Below are 25,311 nucleotides of genomic sequence, written 5' to 3' on the forward strand. Positions count from 1 at the left end.
ATGTCTGTTCACTAAAATAGCATTTGTTTTATGACATGAAATATAAAAATAATAATTTAATTTATTGAAAGCATTCGTTTTTTCCATTGTTGGTTTTGATCATGATAATCACTTAATCAAATGTTGATATTCATATAAATTATATAACAGCTGCTTGTATTTATACATATTTTCAGTTGAAATGCATTTTTTTTTTCAATTTTGTGACACTTAAAGACATCATTCAGTTTAGGTTCTTTTCGAATACGATTTTCTTTTGTCTGAAAAATATTGACAAATCTGGTGCTGCTAAACTAGGACGTCATACGTGACGTCACAACTCAAATATTTAAAGACCTTGAAAACCTAAGCTAGAGTGATTACAAATTCAGTAATCACATTTCGTGTTTAAGGAACGAATCCTCGCTGGAAGATTAAAGCTCAGAGTCGTCCAATTAGCTCTATATTCCTGCTTCATATTATGCAGTTTTGAGAAATAAGGATTCTACACTTTAATAAGTTTACGGAGCTTCGATCAGCAGAGTTTCGCGGTTGAAGACATTAAGGCTCTTCAAGACATGTAACTTTCAACGCTTAAACTTGGTATGCACCATTTGTAATGCAGCGAAATTCCACGGTAATTGAAAACTCCCTCTGAGATTGATAATATGCTAAGAGTATCGTCAATAAATCAATTACAATAACTAACTAGAGTTATGATGGATGGAAAGTGGAATTACTTCGAAACATTAGTTTTGGTATCATTACTTCGTACGTTTGCACTTTCTCTGAGTGAGTTATGGAGTTTAATGTAAAAGAATGATCATTATTTTTTTTAATGGACACTGGTATCAATTTCGATAAATTTACTCCCGCAATCGATTTTTATGATGTGAGTTAGAGATGATATTTTGGTTTGCGTGTGTGTCATTTTTTTCCGTTTATATAATTTAATTACTTCACTTTGAAAATAGATTACGAACCCATGAAATAAATTGATAGATACAATTTATAAGAAGCGTGGTTGATATATGTTACTTTTTAACAGATTTTGCAACCAGACTTTTTTCTGAAATATTATTATTAAAAAAATGCCAGCCATTGACTATTATGTCATTAGACTTCTAGCTCTCCGGTATTTTTTAATAGTGCAGTCAAAGTCTTTTAGTACAGAGCACGTGTCCAAATCCGCAGCTGTCATGGCTTGTCCGGAGCTACATAAAAGACAATCTGATGAAGTAGTCAGCTGGAAGCGAAATAAATGAGAACGTTTTTCAGAAATATTAAGCTGATTGTTCGTTATCGCTGTGATTAGTAAACTTTGTAAGTAAAACCAGAACCACGTAGGGAGGGAAATTTTTAATACATACACAAGGAGGTTATGTCCCCTGCTCACTACCTCTCACCAAATCCGATGATTGCGACGTAACAATTGTTGTTTCTTGCGTAAAACAGCCTTTTTTTATGAACGTTGAAATTATTCACTTAATTATGTGTACTAAGAAAATTGTTTGCTTTCGCTTGCTCCCCCACTAGCAAAGTCCGACATTTCCATTATGATCCAACTATCATTAAGATCTATTAGTAAACATATTAACTGCTTATAAGTAATATTTTAAAAAAGTAATATAAGTATAAATTAGTAATATTTTTTAGATAACGTTACAAAGTAGAAGTATGTTGTTATAACAAATTTGGTGATTTCACAACAGTTATTTATTATTTCAGCTTGTTAAACGGACGGCCATATTTAATAAAATGTTTGCACGCAGTTGTGCATGAAGCTGATCATTAAGTTCTAAATAATTTAATGAGTCTCTTTAACTATAATCCATAACAGTAAAGAAATGTAATTTGAACAAAAAATAATAATTGTAAAAATGTTATAAAATTAGAGACCAATTTAAATAAATTTATAATGACATATTCCGTAGAATTGCAATGTAATAATAATATGAAATTAAAAAATAAAAGAAAAATTAAAATTTCTTTTTTTAAGACTTCAACTCTTAATTTAGAGAACAATCAAAATCTAAAACGTAAAAAAAGCAGTAAATATATAAATTAGGGATAAAAAAATATTTCCGAATGGAAATGTTCTTGTAATAAATACCTTTGTGAACCATTTACCTTTAGGAAAATAAATACCTTTGCGATTTTTATTAATTTCACTATACCAATCATAAATCGAAGTAGTTGAACAATAAAGTGAAACTTAGTATTCGATAGAAATATTTTTATCTATATTTAAGTAAAGATTATTGACCCAATGGTATTTTATTTTAATTTGGATGAATGTAGGCTATTTGTTTTACTTTGTTTCCTACATAATTTCTGGCAGTTCTATATGTATTGGTTTTTAAATACATGTAAGAGACAATTTTGAAATGTTTGACCAATTTCTGAAGTCATATAAGAGACAATTTCTGAGGTTTTCATGCATTTATTAACAACATTCAAACACACAGCAAATGATTTATATTAAATCTGTATTTCAACCTGTAACAAGCACGATAATTCAATATAGTGATAATATGTCACGATAAACATTTATGGTATGTAATAGTCAGAACATACCAGTAAATCTATTGATTTGTTTTTCCTAAAAAAAGTCATGGTTGAAATTCTGTCACTATAAGAAAAAAAAATATATTTTATACAATTATAATCAAAGGCTATAAGATTTTCTAATTTATTTACGTCATTAGTTTAATTATGTAAAAAATTTTGCTTGTCTTAAGGAATATTGATTTGACCAATTAAATATATTTGCAGTATAAAACATAATCTCATGTCATGTTCATTTAATGTGAATATTTTCCCTTTACTTTATCTGACACATTATCATTTTACCTGAAAAATTCAGATAAATGTTCACATTTTACGCTTTTTAAGCGACAAATTAATAGTCAGAGTGTCTCTTATAAAATTTATTTAGTAGACAAATTTTGATATGTTTTTCTTAATAAGTGACAGATGATTAATGAATACCCTGAGACATGTCATACATATCTTATGTGGCATATAATACTCGTGCCTGAAAACGTTCTGAGCATTTCATTCCAATTATTCAAATAGAGATTAAAGAAACAAGATTTAAAAAGGTTAATCAATACAATAGGATGCCTTACTAGCATATTTATAAGTTTTTTAACGTTTATAGGCATATAGCACTCTCATGATAGATAGCCATCAAATTTGTCAAATTGAATAGACAGTTATATTTCTGTCATATTACCCAGATGATTCTGTCAGTTGGCCAAATTATCCACAGTACTTTACACTGTAAAAACTTCCGCATCAAATTAGGGTAAAAGTACTGACACTCTGTTTGCAGGATCCTTAAAATCCATTTTTACAGTAAAATTCAATTTTTCAGTAATACTTATATAATAGCAGTGATTTTGTAATTTACAGCGATTATAATCCTATGAAAATTACGGTACATCAGTTTTTTTTGTTCCCTAAAATTTTACGCAATTTGATCTGGAATTTTCCACATTGTATTGAAGTTGTTGAAATATTCCTTCGCCCAAGGAATTGTCAAGGTGAGGTATCAGGTTTCTAAATCTTCCTTGAAACACCTAAGAATTGGCTATGCCGAGAGTGGTTTTTATAATTTAACTTTTTTTACACCATCATAAGACACTTATCTGAAAGAGAATAAAAGTTTCCTGGTGTTAATTTGTTACTCAATACACTGATATATATCCACCAATGTTATTTATACTGACATCCAAAAAGCAAATTAGAAAATGAATCTAGCCTTGATTTAACTGAGGAAATTGCATGATTTTAATCAAGGGGGGTCAAATAAATTGTTTACCTTATTTGTCGCCTTACCTTATTACCTTATTATTGTTTTATTTGTCGCTTATATAAACTCCTTCAACGGAAACACATGCTCTGTTTTACAAAGTAAAATAATGACAAGGATTGATTGTGACTGTTAATTTGGTACTAACTTTGTAAAATGAACTAAATTGGAAACATCACTCGACATTGATGTCCTGTAAGGAAATTCATAAACTAAAAATACTAAAATGACTCATCTGAATTTCTTGAGTATCTACTCTAGAAACCCTAAATATTAACTTGAAAATTTACACCAGACCTGTTTTTGACTACTGCCCCGAGGAAATGAGAAAATAGTTTGACTAGAGATTCAAAATAAAACTATGAGAGTCAGCACTAGAGATACTCTCTTCCTCAAATCCTGCCATGAAAGTAGTTTTAAAAGTGGCGAGCAATTCTTGAAATCGTTTGAATGATATTCAGAAATATCCATGACTGATTGGAAAATTTACATTTTTAGTTAACTTATCACACAAAACTTTCTTCCCTTACTCTTTAGAACTTAGATAAAATTACAACACTAATATCTTAGCACACAATTCTTTTTATAAATAAGCCGTTTGTAATTCCCACTTAAAATATCTTTGATGGTGCAATTGGTAAGAAGAATAAAACTCTACTTAATGCTTTAAAATCACATTACTCAAAGCAGTGGTACCCCTTTTATTTCTATGGGACCCTAAATAATCAACATTCTTTTGGCAGAACCCCGATTTTATAAATAAAGTTTATTAAGGGTAATGTTAACGTTATCACCTGCAAAAGACCACTTTCAATATATTTAATTAGATAAATGACCATTTTTTAACATTTTATCACAAATCTTAAATTAAGTCTTACGTCTGACAGTTAAATTTACATTCCTTATGCTACATCTAGTGTAGTTAAAAATTTGTTCTTGGTGTTCTTTCATAAGCTGAAAATTATTAAAAAAATTAGAATTTTGATTTACTTCGAAACTTGAAAGAACTGGTATAAAAAGCGTTAAAAATGGCTATTAGGGAAAGATATTTTTTTGTTAAAGAATTTAATTATTTTATTTCGATTGGAAAACGCGATAAGAAACACTAATGCAATAACTTATAAATGCTCATTCTTTTCATAATTTGATCAAAATAGTGTTATTAAAAATATTATATATATTTTCATTTAAAAATGTCACTTCGTTTTTGTTGGCATTTTACATGAAATGATAAAGGCAGCCGAAAGATTAAATAACTTACGATTTATACGTTAAATCTAAATATAATTAGAAATTTCAAAGCAGATGTTATAAAAAGTATTAACTCGTAGAACTCTTTTAACTCTTGAACGGAGCCCTAGGGTTTCGCAGACACCATTTGGGAACCGCTCACTTAGAGACTATTCATATTTTGTAAGTTTTATCATATACTGTATAAGTCATTAATCAGTTTAAGAACCGTATTTTCTTTCAACAAAATTACATCGATCAAAAATTTTAGACAACTTGTACCAAAAAAATCAAGATGCTCGAGGAATGGGTATTTGGGATGCAATTAAATTAACAATTGCAATCTAATTATTTGGATATTTCTTATTGTGGTGCCAATTTGTTTTAACCCCTTAATGATGGGTTAATTTTCAAGAAAACGGTCATAAAAGTGCCTATTTTTTGGCTTTTGTATTTGTATTACGTATTTAATTATTGCTGACATCTGGTTTAAAATAAACTATCTACAATTACCTTAAAAATATTCTGGTACATTTATCTGGTGTGCAAAATAAGAAATAAAATGTTTTCCTGGCAGGAGAAATTAATTAGTTTTATTCTTATTGGCGTGTTACTACTAAACACTCCAGCCAGTCATTATCACGGGAGCGAGAAATAGAGGGCGAGATCTGACCCCGTCATTTTCACGTTAGCAAGAAGGAAGGGGTTAAGGTTTCTATAGAAATTTTTGTGAACAAGCTATTTAATTTTTCGTTAATTTAAAATAAAAATTTGAAACAAAAATTATTACAAACTTCCTTTACTATTATTGCTTATTACTCACTTATTGATTGATGAATTACGTACTTATACTTACTAAATACTGCCTAATAAAATCTTCAATAATGGATGCATAGATCTTTCTCTAAGAAAAAACTGGTTTAGAAATCATTAATCGAATGCACAACAACAGCTTTAAAGAGCATATGCCAATTTTGATAAAGGTATGAAAAATCGAACCGCCATCAAACTCAAAATTTCACGAATGGAAATTTCTCATCTACAAAATCGAGAAGACGTAATATAGAATAGGAGTGGGAGGTAAATTCAGCGAATAATACGAATATCGAATACCGACGACCCAGCGATCAAATTGATTGAGTTTGGAACCGGATTCTGACAGTTCCTGATGTATGGATAGGAAAAAGCTAAAGTTAGAACAAAAAAGTTTTGGAGAAAAAAAAATAAAGGATAACCAATCTTATAGACCACATCTGCAATGCCATAAATGCAAGTGCTGAAGTATAGCAGTAAAACGTGAAAAAATATTTTAGTTCCTTATGATCTTTCGATTTTTTTCATTTCTTATGAGAAAAAGTGAGTATCTTTTTTTCTTTCATTTTGTAAAACATTTTAGAGCCTTACGATGAATGGGGAAATTGGAAAAGACTTGTTTCAAAAAAGGTTAGAGTTAGCTAAAAAAAGTGATGGATGTTGTCGGGAATGCAATTGCGCTTTGAATACGTGAATCTTTTATTTTTTCTTACAGTTAATATAGTAACCGGTGCTTTATGCGAAATATTGAATATGTTTCTCCTTAGAGTTTTTCAAATCAGAAATTTTCAGAAAAGCTTATGGGTCGTTTTTTCATGAATTTTCTCTAAAGAAGTGCTTTAAATTTTTCCATTGTGCTTATTAAGTACATTTATACTTATCTGTATTTTTATTCTCCAACAATAATTCCATGTTTTCTCATGGAGGTTTCTACTAACTTTTTTAATGTATCAGAAGCTGTTATACCAATGGACACACTTTTTTGGTCTCAGTATATTTAGTTCATTTTAAAAAGCATTTTGTTAACTTTAAAAAAAATCTTGTTAAAATCGATTTTGTAATCAGCAATATATTATTTGCTGTATCAAAAAGCTTAGCATGTTAGCTAAAAGAATAAACTTTAAATTTAGAGCCAATTTATTTTTTCTCGAGGCTGTAAAAAATATTAGCATTTAATATAAAATATGTGCAATAAAAATATAAATAATGAAAAGGAAGGTAAAGAAAAAAAATTAACTCATCTCTGTCATTATCATGGATATGAATATAACCGACAAAGTAGGAAATCCCACATTGTGTACAACGCCGAAAGGCAGCCAGTAAAATTTGAAATGATGGAATCTTTCCTACATTGACTAAGCATTGAATCTAATGTCTAGTGACACTCGATTAAGGAAATACATATAATTACATTAAAACTTTAGTTATTTTGATAAAATTTACCAGTTTTGTCAAAAAAAGTTATACCTACCCCCGCGGTTTAGGTATAAATGTCAAAAACTTAACATTCATTTAAGTGAGGCTCATAATATTTCTACAGTCTGTGATCAACACAAAATTAGTGAAAGTCAAATGTCTTCGTCCAGTTTAGTTAGCAACTTTCTGAGAAAAACTATAACAAAAATAATTTTGGATCAAAATGACTCCCTCTACTGTTCTAGTTTTAAACTGTTTTTATTTTATTTTTTTCATATTTTCATTTTTATCAATTATTTTATATTCACTCTAAGTAACTACAACTTTAACTTCTATAATAGTTACTCTATTACGCTATTCATCAAGAGAGTAATGCATTTTAAAACGCGATATAAATCTTGATATTTTTGATGAAAATTGATATAAAATAAAAATTAATTTTTTTTAGGAAAAAATCCAAAATCCGATCATAAATTCAAAACTATTAAACGTGTACCAATAGTACATATATTTTTTCTAGTGCACTACTTGTACACATATTTATTTCTAGCATACCCATTCCATACATTTTATATCTAATATACTACTTATACCTACTTTACCTGTATCGGTAGCTTTTAAACTTTTCCATTTATAGTTTCAACGAGACTTCTTATACGTAGAATTCAATTATATAGATTGAAAATACATACGCAATTCTACAATAACATATAAGTTGCTCTAGTTAACTGGTTTAATACAAATGTGTTTCTAATTTTCTTTATGCATATGTTACCGTTAAAGTATATGATGCATTTATTTCATAGAATACCTAGTTACTCCACGAAATAACTGATCGTATCCGTTAAAGTGTGTAATATGTTATTAGTTTGACACTTTAACTCGTTATTCTATGAAATAACTAGGTATTCTATAAATTAACTAATGAGAGACAGTTAAAGTGTAAAATAAACAATTTATCTAAAATGAAATAACTAGGTATTCTACAAATAAACTAATGATAGACAATTAAAATGAAAAAGAAGCAATTTATCTAATTTATGCAGCGTATAAATGGTATTTATGAAAACTTACCATAAAATCATTTGTTACAACAAGGATTACTAAAACGACACTTGGAATTACAAAGAACATTATTTCTAAAACAAAAAATTTTTTTGTTGACACACTGGGTTTTACACGAAAATTTTTTAAATCCCTGACCAGTACCTAAACTTTGAGCTGTAGCATATAGATTATTTTACACTTTAACGGGCTGCAGATCGTTATTCTATGAAATAACTAGTTAAACCATGAAATACAAGAGAGTTTAACACTTTAACGGACACGATCAGTTATTTCATGGAATAACTAGGTATTCTATAAAATAACGGATTTCATACTTTAACGGTAACACATACACATTTATTCATGAATTTACATCGACTGAACAGATTGAAAACAAGTATAATATTTAGTTATAGTTAATTTAGCGTTTGTCTACACATTTATTTCCACCCTACAGTTTGCCCATTTATTTAATGCATTTTTAGTTGCAATGAAATATTTAAGTAGTCGCAACTTTAGACTTTAATGAATAATGCAGAAGTAAATCATTGGTATTTTTCTTTAAAAAAAATTTTAAGTTTATATCTGCAATAAATTCTTTTCACAACAACCAAAGTTGTTTAAATGAAACCATTGCTTTTGAGTGTTTTCAAAGCTTTGAATAAATGAACATTAACTGGTACTAGGAACTCATAATAATGTGTTCCCAAATCTCTCCTTACACATAAAAGTTCTCCTGATATCACATTTTCTCGACCGCAATTTAAAGACTATTACAGCTGACAGAAGTCATTATTCATATGAATAATAAGCATGGATAGAAAATAACAGGAAGGGTGGAGTAAGAGTATATATTAAGAGTGCTCTTGAATTCAGAAACAGCAAAACACGCAATTTGCCTGTATTCAAGAAAGTTTTAAGAAAGTTTTTTTTTAGATTTTAGTGGCAGTTCATTAATGTTAAAGTAAATAATTTTATGGAAGGAAAGAAAAGAACATTTTTTTAAAATTTTTTTAGTCAGATTTCAATTTTACAGAATTCGTATTCAATTTCGCATTTTTGCACAATAAATCTTGGCATTATGATATCGAGTTTGAAAAAAAAAGTTTGATAAGTTATAAAAATAATGATAATATAGCTTCATTGTTTACTTTTTTTGTGTACATAAACTTGAATTCAAATTACTAGATTTATTTATTTGAGTTTTTTAATGATAAATTCAAAATATTAAACATTAAACTAGGGGAAAAAAGATTTTTATATCAAGAATATTATTTTTAAAATCTGATTTCTCAAATTATTCTACTCGGTTATTGCAAATATTCCTATTGTTTATACTTTTGTGTAAAATATACATAAGAAGTATATTAAGTATACGCCTCCTAAACATACATAATATACACTTCCGCTGACCAGCTAGTCTGCCTTTTTAAATAAATTCCAAAGTAATTTCAGATTTAAATTCGTATTTTCACAAAAATTTATATCAATTTAAAATCATTCATATTAACTCATGCTACTCCAGTCAGAGTTTCTGCCTTTTAAATGTTAATTTTTTAAACAAAATTAAAAATCTAATTAAATCAATGGTACTTTTATTTGGTAATAAAATAAATTAGAAACTTTGATAGAATCAAACCATGCTCTTACTTGCTATTATTAATTATCTTCGTGAAAGCAATTATTATTTTCTCCTGCATTATGTTTGGTAGTTTTTTTTTTTTGTTGCCAAAATGAAACGAGCTTTAACTTTTATAAATTTCTTCAAGTTAAAAGAATATGCAAATCTGACCAGTAAGTAATACATTTTGAAGAACAAAATTAAGTATTAAAAAAAATAATTAATTTTAATAGTAAGGTTGAAGACTTTGGACATCATTACCAAGTAAATGTGTATTTAGAAAAATAAAAGTTAAAATCATATTTTGGCATTTATATGAAATTTTCAGTTGATAGTTAAAATGGACTTCTGATTGCCAATCAAATTTATTCAACTTTTTAAAGTGCAAAGACAATATTTTTTTGGCTGTTAAAATTTTTTCTTTCCTTAATATTTAAAACCTGTATTTGAGACTTAACTGATGTAACCCTCAAATATGAGTACACGAGCATACAATTTCTGTACGTTTATTTCATCTAGTTGTTGTTGGTGCCCAATTTCTCTCAATTTAAGCTTGGATTAATTTGGTAGTCTTAATGATATTTCCCTTTAAAATATATTAATGAAAAATAGTGTTAAAAAATTAATTGTGTTTTAAAAATATGTCAAAAATAACTTTTTTTAACATATGACAACGAAAGTTTTAAAACAATAGAGTTTAATAAATTTAAACGTTTTGAAATTCAAGTCCCGTTTAACCAAATGAAATATATTTATGTTTCAAAACATTTGCGCCTGTCAAACATAATATTTCTTGAAATTTTGGTAACTTATATTACCTAAATATTTGTTTCCAGCACGCCTATTTTGTCATAAAATACTCAGTACAACAGCATTTAGGCTCCGTATTAAGTGCAGCATTTAAGCCATTAGCTTATCGAGTTTTAACTAGGGATTTAATTTTTTTCGAGAGTTTCGCCCAATCGAGATTGATTCACTGTGGCGTTAAGGCAAAATTAATCTTATTATTGATTATATGAATCAAAATGAATAATTTTTTTAGCTTCAACTCAGTTATAGTTATCTAAAAAAAGTAAATAATAAAAAAATAATTTTTTTTTTCAAATTAAAATTATTGTTACTCGCATATTTCAGAGCAAAATTTTTCATTACATGTAATATTAAAGTAAAATCTATAATAACTCTCATATTTCATAGTTTACCTATGTACGCGGAGAAAAATTATTGTGAGAACTACCACAATATGGTAAACTTTGCAGCGCTTTCACCCTTGGGAGCATCAAAACGCACGGTAATATTTACCTAAGTGCTTTGATAATATTTTGGTAAAAATAAAAGTGAAATATAATTTTATAATATCTGGTAAAATTTGGTAATTTTAGTAAGATAACTCAAAACATGACATGAAATCCATTTATTTGTAAAAATGTTTTTGAGTTAATTATTTTTTACAAAACGTGTGGTAATGAGAACTGTTATTTTAAAAACCAGAGTTTCCAGTAAACAGTTACCATATGAACGGAAAAATTTCCAAATGAATGGTTCTAATGTACTATATTTTTTTTATTAACCAGAATTATGTTCCTTTTTTAATCAAGAACATCCTTATCACCAAAAACAGTATTTTCAATCGAATTTTTTCAGCTTGCATGTTTTATTAAAAATAATTGTAAAAATGCAGGTCTTTTTTGGTTATAAGTGATTTTTAAATACAATAAAAAAACATGCTTTTAATTAAACTATAATGGAGACAATTTATACTCAAACATTGATACTCCTTTTTAAACAACTCAAGCGGAAGGAAGAAAAAAAACCGCTTTTTACTAGAAACAACCTTACAGAAGTGATGAATGGGTACGTTGATTAACATTAGCAGCAGACATTTGCTTCTTAAGATAATTTTAACCCATAGGGTTCATTAAGGCGACCAAAGAAAGCTAATTAGGGCTAATTTTCAAACTGCCTTAAGTAAAAAGAAATTTTTCCGAGAGATAAAAGAAAATAGATTCTGAGAAGAAGTAGGGAAGTTCTAATGTGCTCTCTTCGAATATCCAGTATCAGTTTAAAGCAGTTGCAATTTAAAAGAAGTGCTTTAATTAACTTACATTTCTTGGGACTTTAGAAGTGCTATCCAGGTATTAATAAGTGTTTAATTTAAATACTCTTTACTGTTTATTATGTTTAGTGGACAGAATGTTTTGAAATAAATATATACATATAAGACCATGTTTAATTAATTTACATTAATTAATAATTATCACTCCAAACTTTAAAACAGTTTAGGTATTTGCTTTTAAACATGCACTAGGAAAAAAATACACCCCAAACTGTCAGAATGTGGTAAAATTTACCGAAGCTCCGTGGTAATGATTTTTGTAAAATGAATAATAATATATGGTTTAATCATCTGTAATAAAATTTGGTTAGGTTTGAAACCTTAATCATGATAGCTTAGATTACTGTATGAAATTCATTTGGATGATTAAATTTACTTTTCTGTCCCCTATTTTTACTAAATATGCAGTAATAAAAACCATTATTTGTAAACCGGAACTTCCGGTAAAACTCTACCATATGAACAGAGAAATTGCTAGATTAATGCTTTAGACACCGTTGATTGTAAATAAAACAGGAAATTAAATATGTTATGTATGCTCAAAACCTATTTTTACTAAATATGCAGTAATAAGAACCATAATTTGAAAACCTGAACTTCCAGTAAAACACTACCATATGAACGGAGAAATTGCTAGATGAATGTCGTAAATACCGTTTATTGTAAATAAAACAGGGAAATTAAATAAGTTCTATATGTTCAAAAATGCCAAACTCTAAACTTTAAACGTGGTTTATTACTAACACTGGAAGACTAAAAACGTAAAAAAATTGAGAGAAGTATTGAAATTATGATGGAACTGGAGTTTGTTAAGAAAATCTTTTACTTAAAAAATAACTTTCAATCGAAAGTAAAAGTCTGCCTCTATAGTAACTCAGAAATAGCAACACCGATTTTGACCGGTGTTTTTTTATTCAGTATGCAAGTTTTCGTTGAATACGTTGTAAACACACGCCACTTTCTAGTAGTGTGAGGTTTGTGCGTAATATCGCAAAATACGAAAACATTGTTCAGTGCCATTGCTGCAGATTAAAATTATTTGAAAACTCTTTTGAGCTGCTTGATTGGTACAACGCTTTGAAAAATGCTCTAAATCTACTATGATCTGAAAGTTCCTAACGACATGTAAGAGATAAAAATGAAAATAATTCTCCATTTCTCAAAATTAGTTAGTACTTATTTATTGTCAGGAATCCTGACAGTACGATATTAATTCTCCTGATAATTAGATTTCTGTCCATTTTGAAATGTTGACTAGGTATTTGCTGAGATGGCAAGAAAATTATGTAATTAATAATCTAATCTATTTTTCATTTAACTTAATCTATATTTCATTTCATTCAAAATTTTTTTATGGTTAGTACATTTCTACACTGAGAAAAAAAATGTGGTCAAAACTACCAGGACATAAGAAAATTTACTGCTTTTCTTTCTCTATGAACAAAAATAATCTTAGTAATTTTTACTAAAGCACTTTGTTAACGATTTTAGTAAATTTTAATATAAATTATGGTTTTAAAAAAAGTGATGAAATCTCATAAATTAAGCGCAAAATCCTAATTTTATCACGATGCCTTTGAGCATGACATAAAAACCATTTATTTGGTTAGATTTATTTTTCAGTTTCGTAATTTTTCAAAAACAATTGTGGTAATAAAAGCTATCGTTTTGTAAACCAGAATTTGTAGTAAACGGTTACCATATGTACTGAAAAACTACCAAATGAATGGCTTAATTACCGTATATTTTGGTTTCATGAACCAGATTTTTTTTTACTAGAAATTTCATTAACCATAGAGTACGATTGTTTTAAAAGTATTTATTTTTCATTCATGTTTATTAATACCAAATTAAATTGAATTTTTATAAAATTTATTTTGTATTCATTATCTTATAAGTATCAATGTTCCTACTTCAGTTTTTCATGCATGTTTCTTCGTTAAGTTGTAAAAAGTAATTTATTTACTTTGTTTTTACAGGTTTTTCAATTGTTTCTCTGATATATGCTGGTAAGTAATACGTTTGAGTTATTTTGACTTTTGATACGTTTGATACTTATAACTTTTAATTGATCCATGCTTTCAAATTTAGCTGACATAAACAGTCAATATCTCTGACTAAAGTACTCATTCTTATGCAATAAAACTACATTTAAGTGTCTACTTTATGAAGGGTAATTTCGGGTCTAACTGCTTTAGCTCGTATCATGATTCTGATTTTCATAAGGCATGGAAATAGAAAGATTGCTAACAATAGAAAAATTTAATTTTATGTAGGATTGTTTATATAGCTAATATCATTGCTTTTCTGTTCCATAAATTTAGTTCCCGTAAAAATTAATGAGAAAGAGTTGAATATTAGCAATAACTTTAAGAAAAATGTGTTGATTGATTACTTTAAACCTAGATATAATGTTTTGTAATTATTAATGTCAAAATTTATGTTTTTTTCACCGATATTTTAAAATAATGCTTAAAATTATGATTTTATGTACTCAACTCCTGTGGTCATATAAATTCATACATTTCTGTAACCCACGATTTTTAATTCTAAAATATTAGTAAATTTTGTACTTATTATTAAGTAATATATTAATAATTAAATTACGCTTCCAGTAATTTTAGGGTAAATAGCAAATATTTATGCATGCAGGATAGAAAGAGAATGCTTCATAGCATTATGATTTAGTTCTTTTATTAAAAGTTTTAATGTATTCTAATGAAACTTTCTATTTTTTAAATAAATTTAAGAAGACATAATGTATAATTTGTAAACGTAGAAACGCATTTTGATTCATTTTAATTATTTTTAGAATAAAAATTAAAAAGATTTGTTTTTCTTGAACAATTTTTTTGCATTAAAATATTTTTTTAATAAGTGAGAATTTTATCGAAGCTAATTTAATATTCCTAGCATCATTAAATAAGCTTCATAATTATTAAAAAAATATATGAACAGATGAATAAGTCTGCTCTTAAGAATCGTAATGAAATTCTGTGTTTCTAAATATAATAAATAAATGTATTATTTTGAAATTCGAGCTTTGAATAACTAATTAATCTATGTCTGAGATTTATATTAGCTAAGTCTCAAATGTGAGCATTCAGGGTTATCATTTATGCAAAATTAGTGCCCCTAGTTAGTGTTAACGCCTCATTTATAATATTCAAATTTTTTATTAATTTTGTAGTTTTTCTTACTTTTTCATTCTAATGAAAACAGTAATTTGAGGAGTGAAAGTTTGTATTAAAAAAGATGCTAAAAAATATAAACTATTATTTTTAATATTTGACAACAAAAAGTCTTACTATTAGAGTTTAATAAATTTAAACGTCTTGAAATTAAATTGCCATTTTGACGAATAAAAATAAGCACATTTGTGTTTAATATTACATGTTTACATTTGCACCAGTTTCTAGTTTTTCAAACATTCAAGCGCATTTAAAATTCATGTAAAAACGAGTGTTTTTTTTTCTATATTGGGAGCGAAAAACTATTTTCAGGAATTAAAAATATCATAAAATTAACTATTAGTATTCTGTAATTAATTATTAGCATTCTTATTCTGCAATGAAAAATTACAGTTATTAGTATTCTGTAATGAAAAAAGACTTGTCAATCGAAAAATGTGGTTGAACTACATGTCACCGTAAAGTGATGATTGTTTATAAACCAAGCTGTAATTATTTTCAAACTGTAGAACGAAATAAACAAGATTTTAATAGGCGCTTTTGTTTCACGAGATATAAGAGAACAACTGTATAAGAAATCTTTCGTTTTGATAAAATGTGAGAAATCATTGTTTTTCTCAGAAATGAATTCATAGTTTTACTAATCCATGTCTCAGCGAATCTTTATTTATACGAATGTATTTGACATTTTTTAAAATTATAAATATGATCGTTGAAGTATGCAAAAAGTTTTGGCTTACTCAGTTCGATTGTTTTAAACACCATGCGCAAATTTAAGAATAATTTATTAAAGTGTATTAAAAATTAACAACAAACTTGTGAGTCATTTATCTAAGTTTAAATTTTTTTTCAATGATGATCTAACTAAATATTTTAAAAATAATTTGATAGTTGAAAAATCGGTAGATGAACAGATAATTGAGTATAATATGAAATAATTTGGTAACTTTGTTTTGTTATGTGTCGTTAAGAAAATCAAAGGATATTATAGTATAAATAAGAAAACTAGTTTAAATATATTGAATTTCTGTATTTAAATATGAAGTTGAAGACTAAATAAATTCATTTTTTAATTTTGATCCGATTTGAAGCTCTTTTTCTGTGATTGCTTGGCTGTGCCCATGTCCCCACAATACAACACCCACCATCAAAAACAAAAAAAAAAACAAAAAAAGATAGGAGTTAGCCAGAAATAAGTTTAGTGGTTTTCAAGTTCATTAGCACATAAATAGATCTGAAAATAGAAAAACCACATCATATAATTAAAAAATTTGCTAATAAAAAGTCATTTCTTACGCTTTAGAGTTTAACGTCCCTACTGTTATAAAATATATATTTAATAAGAGATTTAATTCTTCGAAAGTAGTAAGAATTATTGTAGAAAGACGGTAACACAAAGCTGCCGCAATTTTAAAACAAACCACTTATAGCCGATATATCTGCAGTATCGGTGCTACCCTCAAATATACAAAAACGTATTTAAATATTATCATTTTTACTAACGAATGTTAATATTCAATTATTCTAATCAAAGATTCCTTGCAACACGTGTTTTAGTTTATTTCATATATTCGGCATTAAACAGCTTATCCAATTCTGAGTTTATGACTATTAATATTCGGCATCGTATCCTTGTAGTTTTGAATCCAACCCAGAAGACCAGGTAACTCCAAGATGAAGGTAGCTCCTTCGAATTTTTTGCTTGAACAGATCAGCATATCCGTTACATGGAGAAGAAAACCCAGAAAAACTCCCTCAGTTTTTTTCCGTCACCAAGAGGATTTTAACCCATGACCGTCTACCTCTTCCGATTTTTTGCAACAGCACTGTGATCTATACGAGCTTGAAACGGAATTCGTATAAATAAGTCACTGTGATTCGGACCTGGATCGTCTGATTGGGAGACGAATGCTCTACCAAAGGAGCAACCAAGGCTCCATACAATTCATGCTTTTACAGAACTGTTAAAATTTTAGTTAAGTCTTCATAATGCTTTTTCTAGTGTAGGGGATGTATTTGGCTGTATAGAATTTCTCCTCCGGTAGAAAGAATGACAAATTGAAAAAAAAAATAATTGTTGAATAAACTTCTATATAAACACAGTAAAATGTATGGCAAAAATGTCGACAGATAATAGCACTTATAAAATACAATATTTACCCAAATTAAATTTCTAAAACCAAGGTGAACATCAGTTATACTTTAAATCATATATTTATTTTATTTTAAAATGCATTTCCCTATCAATTGAATTAATCAATAAAATTCTTAAATCCCATTGCATAAAACCATTTATTCGGTAAAATTTACTTTACAGTTTTGTATAGTTTACTATGTACAGTGAATTCGCGATAACTCGAATCTGATAGGACTGACGAAAAACTTCGACATATCGGAAGTTCGACTTACCGTTAGTTTCGGTTTTGGACTTTCAAAATATTGTCGGATTATTTAATTAATGCTTATTAATTACAAACTTTCTAAATGCTTACAATATTTAAGATCATTTTTCTGACAAGCCATTTACGATAAGACTGCTTGAAGCACTTTATGATACCCTGGTCCATCGGCTGCAACTTTGCTGTTGTGTTTGGCGGGAGAAACTGCGAATTTACTGCTTTCAAATTAGGTAGATCACTGTGTGCTGTACATTTATCCATAAAGAGTATCACTTTTCTTCTCTTAGCGAAGAATTTCCGATCCAATTTTCTTACATAGTCTTCAAATAAAACTGATGTCATCCAAAACTTTTTGTTAGACTTGTAATCCAAGGGATACGTTTTTACATTCTTGAAACATCGGTGATTTCGGTATTTTCCGATAACAAGTAAGGGCAATTTTTCTGTCCCAGACGCATTTCCTCCAACTAGGACAGTCAAACGTTCCTTGCTCATTTTACCCCCTGAGCAGTTTTCATCCTTAAACATCATAGTCTTATTTGGAAGACATTTAAAAAATAAACCGATTTCATCAATATTGAAAACATCATTTTTACTGTATCCTTGAAGTAAATTTGGTAGCGTTTAATTTAACCACTGTTCACATACTTCAAGAGGGACAGCTTTAGCTTCTCCATGAAGAGTGCGAATGACATTGTGTGTGTGTGTTGCAAAGGAAGGGGCAAGATATCAGCTCGTAAGTTTTTTTTTCTTGCTTTAAAAGATCCACAAAAAATCGAGTTAAAGGGAGTAAAATTCGAGTAATCGAGAATAATTAACATGAAATTGAAGATAAACGGGTCGGGACCTCATAAAAAAATCGAGTTATAGTAATATTCGAGTTATCGTACTTCGAGTTATAGCGAATTGACTGTATATGGTAATAAGAACTATAATTTTGAAAACCAGAAATTCCGGTATGTTGCCATATGAATGAAAAAATTATCAAACCAATGGTTTAAATACCGTGTATTTTCGTTTTATTAACCAGAATTATGTTGTTGTTTTTTTATATCAGAAATGTCATTATACCATACAGAACAGTAAATCTGACGGAATTTTCTTCTCCATGTTTAAAATGTCATAAGTAATATAATCTCGAATTCATTGAATTGGATTTTTATAGTGAGAAAATACTTTACACAAGGAGAAAAAAAAATTCTGGTAAAATTCCTGTAATGTATATGATATTTCTGGCAAAAAAATGAGATTCTGATTGATTAAACCAAAATTAACTATATTTAAACTTTATGATAATCTTCCTGTTCCTATGGTAATGGATCACCATGAATTCGGATTTTCAAAATTATATTTCATATACCACAACTTTAACAACCAATACAAAACTGAAAGCTAAATTTCACTGAATGAATAGTTTTCCATATCCACATAAAGTCAAAACCAAGGTATATTTTACTATATTCTGGTAGTTTTGGCCATAATTTTAAAGATTCAAACAATGTAGATACATATAATTACTTCCAACATTACTCTTAAAGTTTTTATTAAAGTAAAACGAAAGGTAAGAGTAAAATAAAAGGTAGATTTTCTGCATGAAATCCAAAATAAAGAAACAATTACTCTGAATTAGTTTGCTGCTTAATTGCACGCCCCATGCAGCTTCCGTAATTAAAACGAGATACTCCGGAAAAAGGATGTTTTCTAAAAATAATATTACTTCTACCCTGAAACGATCAATATTTTGGCTGCTTTTAATTTATCATTACGATGAAAAATACTTTTTTTTACTTCTTATTTATATTCTTCTAATATTTTCTCAGTCATTTTCACCATACTGGTTTTCTTTTCCATCAATATTTATTAAGATGTTAATGCTATCTAGAATAAAGTGTTAAAATGTATTTTTTTCCTTTTTTTGTTATAGGGAATTTCTTTCCTTTTAGAAAGAATTTTTTTCTTGCTGTTTCCGTAATGATTAGAAACAAGAAATTTCAAAATACTTTTTTAATGAAATTGGTAAAAAAGGAAGTCAGATTTTTCTCTTAATGTTACACTAGTTTATTTGTTCATATTTTATTTTGTTTTTTTTTCTTTTGAAATGTTATTAACTTTATTTTAAATTTCTCGAATTTTTTGTACGCTATTTCAAAAAATTTTAAGCCTTAGAGCAGGAGAGAGTGCTAATCATTTTGAAACAATTTGACTTTTGCTTTGTTAAAATTTTTGAATAAGATGATTACGTGTCACAATAAAAATGAGGTATATAAGAGAAATATATCGTAATTACAATCTTTTTTTTTGAAAAAAAAATTCTTTAATTTCAGAGCCATTTTAATAAAAAAAAACAGAAAACATATATCTTAAATAACATAATTTTTTTTATTTTGCATTAAGGAATGCACTGAACTAATGCTTCCAATGATTATTTATGAATAGAAAGTAATAAAACATTTATAAATCATATGTTTTTTTTAAAATAAAATCGTGCAGTCATTTTTTATGAGTAACCAAAATAATACCCTTTTTATTAGAAACATCATTTCACTTAAGTGAAACCAACTAAACAAATTTGTTTTATGTCTAATAGGTAAATATATGTTTCCTAAGTGAGGCAATTTAAATAAAACGATGTGATACATACTTGCACAGTTGATAAAGTTTTAACTTTTAAGAGCGCTAAATAAAAGAAAATACTTACCTGTGAAACTATTTATTTAAAAATAGAACATGTAAATTTATGTTACTAATTCCAATAAGCTTTTTAAATTATTCTATCATTTATTTAATTTTTTAAAAGCATGTTTATTTATACCACACCATCGCAATGGGAAGAAAGAGATAACAGTTAATATCAATTCAACCTCTTCCTTCGGTTTTAAATCTGTTACATGCGAAGTTATTGCATAATAATACTAATAATAATTGATGATTAAGTTTTAGTAAATAATAAGCATATTACCAGAATAAAAACTTCATTAGTTTCAAAAATGTATAAATTGAAAATAACAATTGTCATGTTTGAAGCGTTCAGAAAAGTGGCGCCCAATATCAACACTTGCAGGCGTGAATTAAAAGAAGAAAAAAAGACACTTTTGAAGCATGCTAACTGTTATTTCCAATTAGTATATTTTTGAAACGAATGAAGGTTTTAATCTAGTAATATCTTATTTCTTCAGTATCTTGGTAATATTTATTTAAATAGTATACGTACTTTTCAAAACAATCATACGCAAAGAAATGAACGGATGTCATTACATTATAAATGTTTACGGATTATATAAAAATGAGATTGTATTGAGAAAATATATTTTGAAGTATTAAAGAAACTATTTTGCAGGGTCTTCAACCAATTCAAAAATTAAACATTAAAAAAAAATATTTAAATATTTCAGAAATATCATATCGCCTACTAAATACAATAAATCCTGTTTTACTACCTTAATATATTATAAAGCTTATTCAGAAAAATTTTGCATTATAATTAAAAATACACCTTATATAATTAATAAGCCAAGTAATAAAAACTTTGCAATTACAAATCTCATACAATAATAAAACACTTCATAAATAGTTTTTTAACCAAACTGAAAGTAAAAGAAAGAATAAAATAATCTTCAAAATTATTTTTCCTCTAGACAACAACCTTTCTTAGTTGGTTAATGAAAGACTCCGAGTTTGCAAGATAAAAGCAACACATTTTATCTGAATAGTTATCATTTGAGTCCAGTATAGAAAAGAACTCGTAAAGTCTGTCAAGAACATATGTTATGAAGGAGGTAACGATTTTTAAGAGCAGGCAAGAGTATGTCTTTTCATTTAACAGTTATTTATCTGGAAGGAAGACTTACTAAGGACTAAAAGAAATTTTAAGAATATTTTCACGTACCTTTACTTTACAATACTTGATGGCAAAAAGGCTTTCATCTCTTGTAAGCCTATTGCTGTCATCTGCATGCCATAAGTTATTGACTTATGTCTTTATTTCTTGTTTCTTAACTTCTAATTTCAAATGCTTTCTTATTATTTTTTCTTTTTTTACTTGGAGTTTAAAGACATATTAAAGCCCCGGTATTGCTTATTGGTATTTTTTGTAACGTTTTTAAACTTGCAAGTCGGAAGATATATTCTTGACTCCAATAAGCATTATTTAATAGCACAATATAGAAAGGTCACAGTTATAATTGCATTATGGAGTTAAATTGGGCATCATTGCAATCAAATCCCTCTTACGACTATACCCCTTGGTTTGTAGCTGGGTAAAATTAAAATCACTAAAAGGGGATCGAACCTCGATCCTTCACAATGGCAGCTTAGTGCTTAAGACAGCTGATATTTTCCTTTTTCATTACTGCTGTTCTGTCATTTATGTTAATGTATTTTATATAAAATATTTTTTTTAATATTTTAACAGTTTATTTAATTGGTATTTTTCAATTGTGAATACGTTATTATTCATTTCTATTAATATACCTATAAAATGCCAAAATGTCTCTAACGATGCATTTCTATAAAATGCATCTCTATCACATTGCGTCGTTATATCCTTCGTTAGCTAAGATAGTTGGTTCGTAAAAGAAGAATGAAAGCGTGCGAATAAGGGTGTGTAATGAGTTAAAAGAAAAGTATTAGTGAACGAATCCTTAAATCAACTAGTTAGCGGATAAGTCTATAACTTAAAAAGCGAATCAGTGAAAGGAGAAAGCTGTGAGAAAAATGAAAAATTAAATAAGGGAATCATTGTACAACTAAATAGTTGAATCAAATATTCAGATATTAGTGATTGTGACGATCTGTGAATCGAAGAATGAGTTAAATGTATGGATTATTTAGTAAATAAGTTAAATAATTTATAAACATATATTTATGCTGTTTTATTACCTTAACTACAGATAATTATAACAAAATATTCAAATTTAATTTGAATATTTTGGCACGGAAAACAAAACTATTAACTATTATTATCCTTTAACTACTCATTCACTCGATATGGAATCATTTTTAACATTAGAAATAAGTATATTTTAATTATGTATGCCAACTGAAAACAAACTCTAGGATAAGTGGTAAGATTATATTTATATATAATACAATGGGTTTGAAATTTCTTCTTACATTTTATTGAAATATAAAAGAAAATTTAATATACATTGACAAAAATGGAGTAGAAACAGATAAACTTACTTATTTATAAGCCTTTGAGGTATTTAAGTTTCGAACAAGGAAAATTGCTTCCTGCAATAGATGTGTGAAAATCATAAATAAAATTTGATACAGCAATGATATTTTTTTAATTCAGGTATTCTAATTCGTCCATGTATTCCTTCTCTATAAATACTATATAACACAGTTGAACAAATGACTCACGCAGAGATAACGCATTATACATATAATTTGTTCAATCTGTATAGAGCAGGAGAAATGTCCTTCAGTTAGACCTTATATTTATATTCAAGTTATTCTTTTCTTTTTGCTTTTAGTGAAGTATAAGATCGCTAACTGAGTGGTAATATTTATTTTAAAAGCCACTTTGTGCAATTTATCTAGAGTCATCATATTTCAATGCTCGATAATTACATAAATTATTTTATCTTTAAAATTTTCTTTTTTTTTATCACGAATGTGAAAGGTTGTAATGCAACCTGTACTATTCTTCATAATGCAAAACCTCTTCTTCCAACGCTATAGGCAGATACTTAAGATTTTAAAAACTGTCATTGCATTTAGAGATAAACAATTATAGTTTATACATGAATGAACATTATCCAGTTCTTCGTAAAAAAGAAATGAAAAAAATTAATTGTATTTATGAAAATTATGTTTTAATCATCATGTAGACGTAAGAATACAAATTTTATACGAAAATATATGATTTTAATTATTAAACGTACATTATTATTAATTGTTGCTATTCTATCTAAATTTATTATTACATAATTATTATACTAATTAGTTCAAAGTGAAATCAAGCGAAATTGATTGCATTAAATAATTTTTAGGAATGTAAAGAAACAAAACTAGGACAAAAACTACTGAATTCTGTAGAATTATTATCATTGACATATGGCTGTTTTTTTCTTTTTGAATTCGTCCTTTATAGGAATCTAATACTGAATGCATTAGATATGATAACTCCCTAATAATAACTCATAAACTTATCCATAACTCCAAACCAGTTGCTAACCACTTTATCAGAGGAAAATAACTAATATGAGTTATTTGTGTGTGATATACTGCATCGAAACATTCAAAACATAGAATTCTTTTAATAGTTATACATTATGCATTCCATATCTTTCATTAAATAAATAGCTTTGTTATCAAAATAAATGTTTTTAAAGAGGTAGTTAATCTTAACGAGGAAAAACTGTTCGTTGCTAATAGTTCATATGTAAAATTGCGATTTATATTACTCTCGAAGAGCAGGATTCAAAATGGACGTTTAATTTTCTTCAGTTTCCCCTTAAATATATCCTCGAATTTTAAATTTCAATTTCTTTTGAATACTTAAAAATGTCATTGACATTTTTTTAAAAATTTTGTTTCCAAACGTTACATGTTTTGGATAGTTTTGATTTTAACATGTTAATCACAAGTTTGAGAGGAATGTTCTTACAGTAACACATCAACAGTATTAGTAATTGTAAATATTTACTATCTTACTCACTGTTAAAGAGACTGTATTGGTCAGGAACAATACTTGCTAAATTTGAATTTGTAGCCATTAAATTTTAGAGACATTATATACTCCATGACGTAGTTCAATCATTATTATTAATATTTATATAAATTTATGAAGTCATAAAATTAATAAAGATATGCTATCTCAATCAATATCAAATTCGTACAGGTTTGTTACTGCAGCTTAGAAAATTGTGGATTTGAATAATTTAGGCACCGAAGTTCAAAGTAAAAGTAATTTGCCAAGAAAAATAAAATTAATAAAGATATGCTATCTCAATCAATATCAAATTCGTACAGGTTTGTTACTGCAGCTTAGAAAATTGTGGATTTGAATAATTTAGGCACTGAAGTTCAAAGTAAAAGTATTTTTCCATGAAAAAAATAATTAAATCAAGTCTTCAAATAGACAAAAAATCATTAATTCAAACTTTTCCTTACTATTGAACATTAACGTGAGAGACAAATAGAAAACAGTTCTATACTTACGAGCAATGGAATTAGAATTTATTTTACTGTACTTTTAAAACTTTTATTTGCAATGAGACTATAATTATTGAAAATACCGTACTTTATTAAAATGTATTAATAGCTTCATCTATCATTTATATATTTTTTTAACTTTTCAAATTGAGTTATCTTGCACATTTTTTAAAGAAAAATTTTAAACCTACGCCTTTTGCCATTGTTTTTAAACTCCATATTTCTGCTTTATTAAAGAAAATTTTACTTTTTAATTTATATTTCAATCTTCAATTCTCAATTAAAATATCCATTTAAATTTTTTTTTATTGATAATTGTAGCGAAAAATTAATTGTAAAAAATAAAGTCTAGTATTTATGTAGCAACTAATACATTTAAATAAATATTTCTCCATTGCGGGTAAGGATTTCCGATCTCCATCAAAATTAATATTAAATCGAATGTTTTTGAGTCTTATGTCTTTTTTCTCGTAGTAATTGGTTTGATTTTGGAAAAGTTTACGAATAATATATCATTCCCC

The 25,311-nt window shown here is 27.4% G+C and overlaps 1 protein-coding gene across 2 annotated transcripts in view; it reads left to right on the forward strand.

Annotated features, from left to right (window-relative positions):
• Window positions 1-25,311, forward strand: part of LOC107444296 (neural cell adhesion molecule 2) — an 802,953-nt gene that overhangs the window by 93,341 nt on the left and 684,301 nt on the right. For both annotated transcript variants that reach the window (XM_071181215.2, XM_071181216.2), the window contains exon 2: window positions 14,019-14,048. The gene's annotated coding sequence lies outside the window, so the exon portion shown is untranslated. The remainder of the gene's footprint in view (window positions 1-14,018; window positions 14,049-25,311) is intronic.

The sequence above is a fragment of the Parasteatoda tepidariorum genome, chromosome 8 (genome assembly GCF_982258835.1).
Source record: "Parasteatoda tepidariorum strain Cologne lab strain chromosome 8, Ptep-v5.0, whole genome shotgun sequence".
Taxonomy (NCBI): domain Eukaryota; kingdom Metazoa; phylum Arthropoda; class Arachnida; order Araneae; family Theridiidae; genus Parasteatoda; species Parasteatoda tepidariorum.